The sequence below is a fragment of the Benincasa hispida genome, chromosome 11, assembly GCF_009727055.1.
Source record: "Benincasa hispida cultivar B227 chromosome 11, ASM972705v1, whole genome shotgun sequence".
Lineage (NCBI taxonomy): Eukaryota > Viridiplantae > Streptophyta > Magnoliopsida > Cucurbitales > Cucurbitaceae > Benincasa > Benincasa hispida.
Window position 1 is genome coordinate 18,519,188 of NC_052359.1, and position 14,892 is coordinate 18,534,079.

The following is a 14,892-nucleotide window of genomic DNA, read 5'->3' on the forward strand; positions in this document are numbered from 1 at the left end:
AATCGAATTTTTTAAAATGTGAAACTGAATCGAATCGAACCAAACTGTATATTTGCGGTTCGGTTTGGTCTCAAATTCGGTTTTTGCATTTTTAAAAAATCCATGTTATATTTATTTATATATTTAAATTCGATTTTATTCTTTAAATTAAAAGCGGTTCGATTTTAAATTCAGTTTTACTTTTTTTTTTAAATATATAAATAAATAAATATATATATTAGTTAAAATGATTCGGTTCGGTTTCAAATTCGATTTTCGAAAGTGAAACCGAATCGAATCGAATTAATTTGGTTTCAAAATTTCTTCCGGATTGAACCGCATTTTTCGATTTCACTGAGTTTTCGGTTCGGTTTTAGAAACGGTTCAGTTTTTGCGGTTTGGATGACCACCCCTATATGGCTATCACTGGTGGTAGAGATATATGAATGATAACCACTGATATCTATTTTATTGCTGAACAAGATTATTTTTTTTGTGGTTATTGTTTCTTATTGATATCCCTTAATAGACATGCCTAGTTATAGATTGGTATCAGTGATAGTGATAGATTATGATATTCCTCTTTGATATGAGTCTATGATAGTAAGATATTAGAACCTGTAATTTATATCGTTATATCAATTTCATTGATATTGTCATTCATGGGTTTATGTTTTAGTTTTGTAGGAATTTAAGAATATGGTTATTTCTATAGTTTTTTTTCCTACTTAAATATGGAATGAAAAATATTGTTATGTGGATTACAAGACAACATGGTGTTTGAAGATTTTGTGGTTTAATAGTAAAGAAGATTTGTTTGAGTGTATCAATTTTTTCTTTAGAACTATCAACTTTATTAGATTTTTGTATGAATGAAGTTCAAAATGTAGTTGAAATTTATGAAGACTACAAGAATTTTGGACTTTAATGTCGTTTGGAAAAAGTGAAATCGGATGTATAATGTTGGTTTTGTTTTGTTTTTAAAAGCGGATCTTTAATGTAGGTTTTAAATCGACATTGTAGGGGTACATTTAATGTCAGTTTTAAACCGACATTAAAGACCCACTTAATTTATCCTCTCACTTTCTATTTTTCCTCCATTTTTTTTTCATTTCCCTCTTCACTCTCCCCTTATCCCTATATCTGTTGCTCGTTCCGTGTCGCACGCACCGCCAGGTTCGTTCTTGGCCAAACATCCCCGTAATTTTCATTACTTTACTTCTCAGTTTTTAAATTTGATTGAAAATGAATCCCTCGGAAAGAAAAACCAGGCCTTCGATGCTCACACCATCAACGAAAAACCAGGCCTTCTCTTCCCTTGCTCCGAAAAACGTATTTCCACTTTCCCTTTTAAAATTTCTATTATTACACGCAATCTTCAAACTCCCATTCCTAATTGGACTTAAACATTAATTTGATGGGCTCAAGTTTTTAGATGAATAAATATATAAGAGCTCCTTTGTTTTTTATGATAGTGTGACAAAATATAGTAGAGCTCCTAAAAAGCAATTGTTTTACATATATGAGAAGTTGCATTTTTCAGCTTGTCATAGATGAGGCTAAAATGTATAGTGATGTATTTTATTTAATAAGAACAATTGCTTCAGACTAACTAAAGAAAACGTGAAACATATCATCATTTGGTAGCTTTTATTTAAGTACTTATTGTTAGTTTCTATTGCCTTTTAGTCTTGTCACAATTGAATATTGTTCTGCTGATTTTTTCATGTTTGCTGTTAATACCTTGCCTACTTTTTTTTTATTATCTGTGTGAGTTTCAATACTATTATTGACTATAATTCTTCTATGTCTTTCATCTTGAGCAAGCTTTAATGAGTATTCTTTTATGGATTTATCTTTTCCAGTTGATATTGAATAGTGTTCTCTTGCTTGGCTCAAGTAGTCAAATGATTGTAGGTAGGCCAACAGTACCAAGTGCAGTTGTGCAACTCCCTTAGTTGGTGGAGTTCAATTGGAGTATCTTTTTGTTCTTGTTTTCTATCCCTAAAACTTGCCTGTGGATTTTTTTTTTAGTTTCTATATTGTTTGATTGTAGAGAAAAGACATCAAGAAAGAGGCAAAATTGGTATGTTTCTATAGTGGACACTTAGAACAAGTGGATGAAGAAAGAGGCAAAACGGGTATTTGGGTTTGTTTACTTCAAGATTTTTGTTTTAGTTTAATACTTCAAAACACTCCTTGTAGGTTTCTTCAGACATTCTTCATGTAGGATAGTGTAGGGATTTGTGGAGTCATTTCGTAATTTTCGAGAAATAAAAGTGTTATGCAATTGTTTCTATTATTGTTTTAGAACAATTTATGAACTTGAAGAAGCAACAAAATTTAATTTCATATTAGAGAAAATCTCTTTTCCAAATACTATAGGTCTTGAAGAACATCGCTCGGAGAAGAGCAAATGTCAAGAACATCATTTTGATGTTTATGAGAAATGCAAGAAGAGAGAGGTATTTTCTTAACTTAATTATGTGTAAATCCTGATCTATTGATTGATTGTTGGATGTTTAGATTTTGTTATTGCTTCATAGAACTACATGTTAGATTTGTGATATGTTTCCATCTATTAGATATTTTATTCATTGTTAGCTTTTCTTGAAGTATTTATAGAAAGAGTCTAACTCTAAGGATACGAGTCTTGAAATATATCTCGAATTACATGTTAGATTTGTGATATGTTTCCATCTGTTAGGTATTTTATTCATTGTTAACTTTTCTTGAAGTATTTATAGAAAGAGTATAACTCTAAGGACACGAGTCTTGAAATATATCTCGAACTACATGTTAGATTTGTGATATGTTTCCATCTGTTAGGTATTTTATTCATTGTTAGCTTTTCTTGAAGTATTTATAGAAAGAGTATAACTCTAAGGACACGAGTCTTGAAATATATCTCGAACTACATGTTAGATTTGTGATATGTTTCCACATGTTAGGTACTTTTATGAAGTATTTATAGAAAGAGTTTAACTCTAAGGACACGAGTCTCGAAATATATCTTGAAATTAGATTTGAGAACAAATGGTTGTGAAATATTATTAGGAGTGTGTTTTTTTTAACAGATTCAAGGTAAATTTTTGGTTTTGTTGTGGTAGTATTATTATGCTGTCGAAAATTTTTCATCGTCTTCGTAGCTCATATCTAGGTAACCAAGCTTCTCTTCATGATCTTGAAAAAGAAGATTCTCTCATTTATTCAACTATTGAGTTTTCTTGTTTTGCAAATGCAACAAAGAAGTAAAGATTTGGTATCGTAACTTGTTTCTTCGAACTACAAAAATTTTGCCTTGAATGTACCATTTATGCACATTGGTAATGTAAAGAGGATGCGATTATGAAAGTTTTTTTTTTTTATCAACTTAAGAATTAAACATGATATGTTTTTAAGCCTCAGTCACTTTGGTAATATAAATAGGTCAAAGAGCATTATTTAACTTGAAAAGTTGGATAAAAGATAATGTATGAGTTCCTACCCTATGTTTATACAATGCGACATTTATAATTGTGCTACTAGTGTGAGTGCAAGTTTTTCTATCATGTGATTGTAGGTTTTTCTATGCTTCTAGTGCTTGCATCTACCCTAAATTTAAGCAATTGGAAACTAATGTCCATATTTACTTATGTGTTAATGATTTGGAAATGAAACAACTGTTAGACATGTGCTTACTAAAACCGTGTTAACATTTGTTTCATAGCACCTAGATACTTATGGTTTGGAGAAGCTTGCTATAGAGGAGTTGTGCAAACATTATACTAAGGATTTTGGTATTGAATGCTGAATTGGGAGGTTCCACAACATTTGTGGTCCATTTGGAACATGGAAAGGTAGATCCAAATGCAAGAAATGGTTATATTATCTTTGGACAATTCATAATGTAAGATCTAATGCTATTGGTTCATTTATATAGGTGGAAGGAAAAAGGCTCCTCCTGCATTTTGTAGAAAGGCCCTCACTTTTGTAGACAAGTTTGAGATGTAGGGAGATGGTCTTCAAACAAGATCTTTCACTTTCATTGATGAATGTGTAGAAGGTGTTCTGAGATAAGAAAGCTCAATTGTTGTATTCCATGTTTAAAATTTTTTCTTTCTTAGAATTTTATATTAAGTTTGTAAATATGTGCAACATTGAAGAATAGATGACATATTTTCCTGATGTGCAACATTCTTTAATATGTTTTTATAAGTTCTTATTATATGTTGTTTGTCCATTTTTCTCTGCTTGTAGGAAGTCATGCTTTCGATTTGGATCAAATCTGTAGTGGATGGTGGAGAGAACATAACGAAAGAACAATTGAAGACTATTTGGAAAACATTATATAATGACTACAAGTGTGTGTGCACTTTTGTTTGTTTGTTTGTTTGTTTTTTTTGAGGGGGAGAGGGGGGAGGGGATATTTACAAGTTTTAGTTTGTATTTTATAGTTAAAAAGTAAGTTCTCGCTCTTGTTTGGATTAAAATTTTAATTTTGCTATGTAACGCTTATGAGTTTTGGTAATTTATTGATTACCTTGGTTTTAAAGTTAAATTATCATCTCCAATTTCTCTTTTGTAACTTATTATTATGGATTTGTGAAAGCAAGCAATTAAGAATTTATTTTGTGCATGTACAGGTTGATTACCTTGGTTTTTAAGAATATGTCGTTTTTAACTTTGTGACCAACATTAAAAATAGATTAGACAATAATTATATTGAATACACGGACAATAATTACATTGAATACGCGGACAATAATTATATTGAATACACAGGCAATAATTGAAAAAAACGGACAATAATTGAAAAAAATGGACAATAATTCTAGGCGTTAATGAACCGACATTAAAGGGCTTTAATGTTAGTTTTAATGTCGGTTGACAACCGACATTAAAGATAGTGTTATTAAAGCCCTTTAATATCGGTTGTCTTTAATGTCGGTTTTAAACTGACATTGTACACCCTCTCCAATGTCGGTTTAAAACCGACATTAAAGACAATTGACATTAAAGGGCTTTAATAACACTATCTTTAATGTCGGTTGTCAACCAACATTAACGCCCTTTAATATAGATTTTAAACCGACATTAAAGTCCAGAATTCTTGTAATGAGATAAGGCTGTAGCTTAGTTTTTTGCTTTGGTTAAGGAACAAAATACAAGATATCCTTTGGTTACTCATATCACTAGTCAAAGCCTCTTCTAATGTTATTCCTAGTGTAGCTAATAATTATCAGTGATAGAAGCTATCACTAATAGACATCAATCAATTTATACTTTTTTAAGCTTGCTTACTTGTTTATTTTCATATTTATCTTATTTTAGTTCCATTCACGACCTATAAAGCTGATATAGATAGACACTTTAAGTATTGTTATATGGCAATTGGTTGGTCAATTAGAGTTGGAAGCATTGTAGACTCAATATATTTGTTGATGACGCATTTTTAAATGTAAATATTTTGGGACTCTTTTGACGGCTTCAATGATTGACGGTAACAATCAAAATTTTTCCCTTACTTTTAGTATTATTGACTAAAAAAAAAGGATGCATCATGAAAATGATGTTTTTATAGTATATAAAGATCCATTTTGGTGAACGAGAGGGATTAATCATTATTTCTTATCAACATTTTATCATTCCGAAAAGTGTTATGAGCATTTTTCCAATTGCTGAGTACTCTGTTTGTATATGATACCTTTTGCAAAATATAAAGTTGACTTATAAAAATTTGTTAATTGATAAGATATTTTATAGTTGTGCAAAAGCTTATACAATTGATAACTTTGAGTTGTATATGAAATGGATGGAATCGATATATCCTACTATTCAGGAATATCTCAGTAAAGTTGGTTTTGAAAAGTGGGCACATGCATATTTTAGGAGAATATGGTATAAAATGACGACTACACATATTTCAGAGTGTTTGAATAATGTTTTGAAAGAGTTTAGAGAGTTCTCTATTGCATCATTACTTGATTTCATTAGACAACTGTTTTTCACATTGGTTTTCTGAAAGAAGTAAATAAGAATTTTCAATGAAGATTGTTTTGACTAGTTGGGTCGAGTGTGAGTTGCACGATCAACATAACCCATCAAGAAGCTTCAAGGTAAAAATTACCGTCAGTTATCCATGATAATTATTGATCACATAGTTGATTATGTTTGTTTATTATGTTTTATTTTTCAGGTTGATCTTATTAGCAATGAAGAATATGAAGATGTTACAAAAAACTTCTTGGTCACAACCATGACATTTTCTCTCAATCTTCCTTTACCCTATAAATCAGTGTTTACTATTGTCCTAAATTTTAGTAAAATGTGATAGACTGATTTACATTTGAAACAATTTACAAATCTATAAGAATATTTTATAGCTATACTAATTATTCATATTACTTCATAGGAAAAACATTTATCTTATATGTTATTTTACACCATTTTAGGATAATCTAATCTTTACATAGATTTCTCTAAATCTCTATAAGATTTAGTGAATTTTGTAAAAGATCGAGTCTTTGACTCCATACACATAAATTTCGCATCATACATAGATATCTTGAGAAGGTTTTAATTTTCATATTCAATGGTCGTACCATGGATTTAACCAACATAACTAACCAATTGTATATTTAATGCTAATTTAGTCTCATTTATTAATTGTCTCCTACTTAAAGAAAATAATTAATCATATATTCTCAACACTTGAGGTGTCTTAAGAAACTTTCCTTAGACTTTATCAACTTCACTTTAGAACGATACACTATGATTCTATTTGAATTCATTGCATCAAACATTTAACAAATAATTTTTGTATATATAAGATACTTGAGACAAATTTAATATTATGTCCTAAAAATCTCTATATGGACATTTAATATACAATACCATTTCAAATCATCCATTTGAAATTGGTTAGATAGTCAAACTTTTATATCGAAATTTTACTTCATTCATAATGAGTAATTAGACATCAATGATAAAAATTTCCACTTAATATTTAATAATTATCTTGTATGTACAAGAACATTATTATTTATTCAAAGTCGTGGGTATGATACTGTCACACCCTCTCCTAGATTACACTCTTAACTTGGAAGAGAGCGTGACGACAACAATTACCAACCCTTTTGAAGCACTTACGGCCTAACTGACCTGCTTTAGCACTTTTAACATCAAAAGGGTTTTACAATTACAACATATGTGCAACTCACATATAAACCCAAGTCTCAATGGGCCTCAACATACTAAACTAGTTCTTATATGACCAAAACATGTGTACAGACATTAACAGAACCAACACCTAAAGTTTACTTTTAGCCGGAGTCTTTGAGTGGCAGAGCAACAGTGTAGTTATCTTCTGGGGAGATGGCCGCTACCTGGGGAAGGAAAACATTTAAAAACGGTGTGAACTACTAGCTTGGTGAGTGACTAAATTTAAATTTAGCATAAATCTCATGCTTAAACTGAAAACTGGTAACTGAAAATTGAAAACTGAATACTGGCCAAGCAAACATGTATGTATATTTTAAAAACATATTTTTTTAAACATAACTGATCTAAACCTCAGTTGAGAGAGAATCCCTTTGTTCAATTCCCATATGAAAACCTAGGCTTTAAATAAAACCATTTAAACATATCTGAAAACATATTTAAACAAATTCTTAGTTGAGAGAGAGGCCATTTTGCTCAACTCCCAACCATAACCTAGGCTAAGGTGTTGACCCTTTTTCCATCATCTTACAATCAATCTTCATGTGAGGGAGAGACCCTTTTGCTCAACCCTCTATGCTGATCTTTAAATGAGGGAGAACCCCTTTTGCTTAGCCCCTCAACTAAACCTTTATAGTTGTCATACATGCACGTATAGATAACCTGGATCCTGTCGTCAAGGATCATAACTAAAACTAAGCTCAGATACTTTCTCCTAGTACTTCAGTCTTGAGCTGTTCGTACATCATAGCATTCATGAGAACTTTGTTTCTAACACATGCTCATAAACATTAAAAGCTCATTAACTGAAATCATACTTTATATCTTTATAAACTAGTATGATCGAGCTCATTATAACTTTTAAGTAAATATTTCCATTAACAAGTTTATTGTAGTCATGGTATCATAGAACATAACAACTAATGCATGCTTCATATAACTAAGTACATCATTATTTTAAACATATTTTAGAAACTCTCTCTTTTACAACTAGCATGCATTAGCATCTTTCCTAGACTTGGTTTGCTTTGAAACTTTCTTTTAGAATAAGCTAGCATGAGAATAAACTTTTAACTAAAATATTCAAAACATTTATAAAATGTTTATAGTCACTCACAGCCTTGGTCATCCTCCTAGGGTTGATAAGCTTTTCCCATTGGTGTCAACCCTTCCAATGCCAACCCTTCTAGGCGTTTGAACACTTAGAAAATTTTTAGAAGTTATGTTTGGCTAGGTGGAAACACACTTCACCATCACCCACCATCAAATGTCCATCGCATGTTCTAGGCATTCAACAAGCTACACACCAACACCCAACCTTGTCCTTAGGTATTCAAGCCTCTTATGATTGCCTACTTAGCCCCACGCTCAACCTCACATAGGCTGATGTTCATCTTAGCTCGTGCACACATGCTGACCATCTAACTACCTGCTTATTCATCCCAAACAGCTGTCTGCTTGTTCAACATTTCCAGATTCAACTTTTAATTCAAATAACTTAATTTCCAGAATTTTCTCAAGAAATTTTTTTCTAAAAACATATTCAAAATTGTCTTAGCAAACTTACCTTAGAAATTACTTTAAATCTTTAACACTGGCTCAGACTTACCTGAGATCTTGATCTTTCTGTAATTTCTTCAATCTCTAGATCAATTCCTTGAGATTTCCTTCCGGCAGCCCTACCTCATCAACTAGACTTACTCAGCTTTAAGATGGCTTTAAAATCACTTCAATTGCACGAGTAGAATGCCCAAACCATCCTTATGAATTCAACCCTTCCTATTTATACTAAAATCTACATGCTCAACTTAAGTCTTAAGCTGCCACCTCCATCATTAAATGGAATTTAATTCACCTAATCTCAACAGATGGCCACCTTAATGGGTGATTAAGTTGGAAGCTTTCCTTAAATCCTCAACGCATAGCTTTTTTCATCAGCATCCTTCAACGCATAGCTTACCTTTGAGCCAACGCATATCTCCTATGGTCACACATTTCTAGACCAACGCATGCTTTATCCATCACTTTGATTCAAGACCAACACCTTGGCTTCCCCTTGTTCACAGTGCTCACTTAGTCAACGCTTTAACATGCCCATCACCCAAGGCAGCACACTCTTATTGTCGCTTGGTCCTTTGGCCGTATATCCTTTTGATCAACACATAGCTTTAGCCTTAGCACATGGCTTCTTAACAAGCGCCATCGTATACACGCCTTGCCTTGTCGCACGCATACCCCACTACTCAGCTCACGCTCTGATGCTTACATCTTCACCTCGCATAGGTTTGTGGCCAATACCTAGTTCAAACACAATGCTTCCACACCGACCAACCTTTAGCTGTATATGCTTTATAGTACGCCCATCCACAGCACAACTTCCCCTTGACAACATCTTACCTTGTGTGTCTTGCTCCCATACACATCAATGCATATGCGCAACCCCAATAACTAAGGCTTTCATACTCTTATGCGTGCACCCTTGCCCATGTAGCCTCTCACGATCTTTGATCAATGCATGTCCTTCACCATCGCATGACAAGCTCTTGGAAATTGCCCATCAACTAGATAGCGGCCATGCCAACGCCTCAAGCCACGCGTTGCCTAGCATCGCCCATTCTTGTCATCGCATAGCACACCCTTGGCCGGAAGCTTCACTAACCTTTACATAACCTTTGGTTGTCGCACAATCTTTATCAACGGATGGTGTCCTCATGCGTCCAACTCAATCACCTTGGCTTGCACGACTCCAACGCCTAGCATCATCATGCGACCACACTTAGCCACGAAATAAGTTTTCCTAACCTCTAAAGATAAGACCAACGCCCATGGCCTCCACACATTTATTCAACACTTAGCCATTATTTTACTTATTTTGCCTACCACTAAGCTACCCGAGTACAAGTCTTCCAACACTTAGAATTTTTTTCCCTCACTCTTCTTATCCTTTTAAAATTTTCCTACAACTTTACCTTAACATAACCTTGATCTTAATTAACATACTTATTACTTACTTAAGTAGGGAAACTAGGGTTCGAGATTTGTAGATACTATATCAAACCCATATATTCGTAGATTCTAATTGTGTAAGTCATTTCTCAAATGAATATATATAATTATGCATACTTTTTGCTATTGAGTTTTTGAAAATTTTCAAATTTGTGTAGATGCATTAAAATTATTTTCGAAAAAGAATTCAATCATCTTTACATATCTCATATGCAACAATGAATCAAATAATACATAAAGACTCCATTATAGCAACAAGTGGAAAATTGACTCAAAATCTAATTTTTCTCACCAGTTGCAGCATTGGTTTTCACTTTTTGCCAAAAGTCTTACCCTGAAGATCTATTTCTTCATATTCTGCATTTTAAAGTCTCTTTTGTAGATAAATCCATATCATATGAGTTGTACCCTATCAAGGATATCCACGGATTCAAATTGAGATGAAGTACATAGACTTTATCTCATGTTTATGACTTTGGTATACCATTTCTCGTCAACATGCTTCAATTCTTGTTATCTAATATGACAACTTGACTTCCATTAAGTCATTTTAATGGTTGAGTCATCTCATAACTCTCCCACTATGTTTGAAATTTAATAAGTTTTCTGGTTGTCATCAAACATGTCTCCATTAACTTCAAGTAAGTCTTTGTTAAAAGTTGAGTTATCTTATAACTCTCCCACTATGATGAAGACTTATCTAGTTGACTATTAGAAATTATTTGAATTTCAATTGCAATTCAGTGGTTAACAACAACTGTCAACGATTAAGTGGTTTAACTTGGAATTAGTTCATCAACATTATTTAACTTTTTTACAGGTTTGTAGCTTTTTATTAGTCATTCCTAATAAAACAATGTTTTCACACAAATACATTATTTATTTGAAATCGAACAAAAGACCATTTTGTAACTCCTGAAGGACGACCTTTATGTACTTATTGGGTTTGTTCCAATCCAAGTATATTAAAATACCTAAATCTTGAAATGTCGTAAACTAGTTTTACAACACTTTTGTTATTCAAAATTGCTTCTCAAAAAGTTTTTGAAGAAAGAATGTTCAAAATACAATCTCTATAGCATGTCCTAAGTAGAGCTTGACAATAGTGTGTAACTTTTAAATGCGACTATGTCTAGCAAGGTACTCATCATTGATTTGACCAAGTCTAACAAGATCAAATTTCTCCTATTACTTGACAATTTCACCTAAATTGTATCTAATGCTTGAAATGGAATCTAATCCCATCTTTTTCAATTAGGTGTAGTATAATAGACTCTTGTACAAACTATAATGGTCTAATCATAATGTCTTGATAGACATACCTAATTGATTTAAACTTAATTCCAATTTCTTTCGAACATTTAAAAGAAAATGAGACTTAAATGGGATTATATGAAGATACTTTTACACAAAATATTAATCAATCATATTGATGACATCTTTATGATGTCAAACTTACTCTTACATTTACCATACCGCTTGGATCAGAATGTGTAGGCCTAACATGTTCTTTGGCTATGTCACATATCCAATTAGGTCCAATCACTATTTGCATGAAAGGTATGATCTTTAAGCAGGTAAAATAATTTAACTCTAACCCTTAGAGAATTACTCGAAATAGTCATTAAAATTGAAGATCAACTTTAATTGTCAAAGACAAGTATCTTTTCTGGAGAATAGAATTTGTCTTTTTGTTTTTGATTTATTAATCCTTAATTTCTTCGTATAGTATTTAGATGTGTTAACTTTTAACGTACATAAAATTGAATTTATGTAAAGCTAAACATATTTTCAAACAATTTGAAAACATACTTTATTACTAAAACCATTCAAACTCTATGCATATGTAGTAGTAAACTTATGAGAAATTAAATTTCACATATAGTGGAAAAAACACAATTTTCAGCATAAATAAGCAATGACAATATAATATCTCTCACTTCTTTAACTGAGATGAGCTTTCTGGTGCCAACTTGTAGAAGCTATCCTACATATTAAAATATTCTCCAAATATACAATGTAATTGTAGTGAAGAAAAAATTTGATAGTGAATCCAAATTTACCAATCTATATGTAAATATTTATTCTCCAATAAGAACCCAATATACCAAATTTACTCATTTTCTCATTTCCCTTCCTTTTTATTTGAGGTATTTCTAAAATTTCTCATAATGTGACTTCTCAAGCTAATTTGGAAACAATTTCTTTATTAACATCAGTCACAAAAATTGGAGTTGGGTTATAATTCTAGACTGTGGTACTTGATTACCATTTTTGTATTCAAAAGAAAACAAACTACTTTGTATGCTTTAACTTGTTTCTTCTTTTTAAAGGAATCTAGAGAAGTATAACAGGAAAACGAATAAAATAACGAAGAAGCATATACATTCATAAATGCATTAAGGAATGACATTTATGTTCCGCTGTGGTGCTGTTTGTTTATCCATAGCCCCTAGAATTTTATTATTGTTATGATGGTACTTGTTTATTCCTAGTCCCCAATATATATATATATTTTAATTATGATGGTGCTTGTTTATCCTTGGCCCCCATTGTTTTATCCTTGGCCCCCATCGTTTGATTATTGTTGTGATGACGTTTGTTTATTTCTGGCCTCCAACTCATTTTTATTTATCATGGGGTACTTGTTTATCCCTAGCCTTTGACACTTTTTGTTGCGGTGATGCTAGTTTTTCCCTAGCCTCCACTCCCAACATTCTATTTTTGTTGTGATGAAAATTTTTATCTTTGGCCATTTTTATTTGTAATGAGACATTTTTTTTAAGATATAAATCACATGGTAATCGGATGACAATCTCAATAACTTCTAAACAACAACTATTCCAATAAAATAAAAGGCAACTGAAAATAAAAGGAAAAAAATCTATTACATGGTAATCAGATAACACATAATAGATAGCATGAACTATGTGACTAACCGTGTAAGATAATCATAAGGAAATCAGCAGGCTAGCATGTGAGTACTACCTTGTTTAAAAAGCCAGAAGATAATTAGATATCAATCGCATGGTAATCAGATGGCAATCTAAGTTATTTGTACAGAACAATTATAACAATAAAATAAAAAGCAACCGAAAGTAAAATGAAGAAATCTATTACATGGTAGTCAGATGACGCATAATAGAAAGTAATCATAAAGCAATTGAAATCTCAAACGGTATTTGCTAGATATTTTTCCAAAAGCAAAAAATCACATGCAACAAACTATTCCAATGATGTGTACAAAACTAGTATACTAATCTAAAAATCTCACCTCATTCTTCTTGCACTTGAAGAAAAAACAACTGCCCTAACTGAAGAAGTATAATCTGAAATAGAATCAATGTGGGAGATATCAGATGAGTAAAAGGAAGAAATCAGAGGAGAAAATGGAAGAAATTGGAGGAGAAAGAGGAAGAAACCGGAGGAGGAAGAGAAAGAATTCAGAGGAAGAAGAAATTACAGAAGGAAGCGGAAGAAATTAGAGGAGGAAGAGAGGAAATCGGTGTTGAAGAAATTGGAGTTGGAAGAAGAAATTGGTGTTGACAAAATCAGAGTTGGACGAAGAAATTGGTGTTAACGTCGAAATCAAATCAGTAGCGAAATCAAAGTTGGAAGAAATTGGTGTTGGAAGAAGAAGTGGAAGAAATCGTGTTGATGGAAAATCGGAGAAGTTGAAATCAAACCCTAACTTAAATATGAAAATTGGACAAACCGATTCAAATGTTTTGGGGCATTTTCGACTTTTTCTCATATAATCTATCAATAAATTTGGGTTGGGTTTGAAGATTTTGTTATTTTTGCAAAATCATAAAAGGTTGTATAGAGACTAAATATTAGTAAAAAAAAAATTTGCTATTCCTGGAAGTGGCCCTAAAAAAAAACCCATCTACCAACTCAAGAGTCCAACAGATAAGAAAAACTCTAACTTAATTGGACATATTTGTTTTTGATTCTTAATTTATTTGTTATTCATTTATTTATTAATATGTAATCTTTCACCCATATTTCTATGGGTATGGTTAGATTTATTATTCTTGATTCTTCTCCCTCTTCCATCCCATCAACATAATTTTATTTTATTTTTTTACTCTACTATAATCTTTTATCTCTTTTTTGTTTACTAGTTTAAATTATTAATGTTTTTTTTATTTACTTTATGTTTTTATCTCTTTCATCTTTTCATACTAATTTATCCAACTTTAATTGATCGCTACATTTATGTCTTTGACTTAGCATCTTTTAATCTATCATCTTATTTGATTTAAATATGATGTATTCACTATGTCATCAATTGAGTTCATGTTTGCCATTTTGCAAATTTCATTGGAGTTAATTTTTTAATTCACAATTCTTTCAAAAAAAAAAAAAATATAAATAAATAAATAAGATTAATTGTCGGTGAATTCTAGAAAATTGAGAGTCTAATTTTCTAGAATATTTTAGATGAAGAGTCGATTCTTTGGAAGTTTGAGATTGAACTCCAATATTTTTTATTAAAATTTTAATATGCTCGTTTATGTTATTTTAATCCATTATTATGTTCAAGTTATTCTTATTCTTATTTATTATTTTTATTATTTTTATTTATTATTTTTTGCTTTTATAATGTTTTCATTAATTTTAATTTCTAACTTAACATTTTTATAATGATTTTTATATTTTTTTTCTCATAACATTTTTTTTAACAAGAAGGTTTTTGCAAAA

At 31.4% G+C, this 14,892-nt stretch overlaps 2 long non-coding RNA genes across 5 annotated transcripts; one reads left to right on the plus strand and one right to left on the minus strand.

Annotated features, from left to right (window-relative positions):
• The first annotated feature begins 200 nt into the window (after positions 1–200).
• LOC120090309 lies at positions 201–4,359 on the plus strand. Of its 2 annotated transcripts, XR_005485508.1 has the most exons (4): positions 201–2,444; positions 3,689–3,818; positions 3,902–4,024; positions 4,219–4,359. It is a non-coding gene; the product is annotated as an uncharacterized LOC120090309 (long non-coding RNA). The 2 variants fall into 2 exon arrangements; XR_005485507.1 differs by lacking the exon at positions 4,219–4,359 and having other exon boundaries at positions 3,902–4,145.
• Positions 4,360–6,944: 2,585 nt separating this feature from the next.
• LOC120090502 lies at positions 6,945–13,932 on the minus strand. 3 transcript variants are annotated; one of them, XR_005485562.1, is made up of 3 exons: positions 13,460–13,932; positions 13,125–13,173; positions 6,945–7,346 (listed from the first exon to the last, which is right to left on the minus strand). It is a non-coding gene; the product is annotated as an uncharacterized LOC120090502 (long non-coding RNA). The 3 variants fall into 3 exon arrangements; XR_005485561.1 differs by having other exon boundaries at positions 13,125–13,169; positions 13,460–13,929; XR_005485560.1 differs by lacking the exon at positions 13,125–13,173 and having other exon boundaries at positions 13,460–13,921.
• Positions 13,933–14,892: the final 960 nt, after the last annotated feature.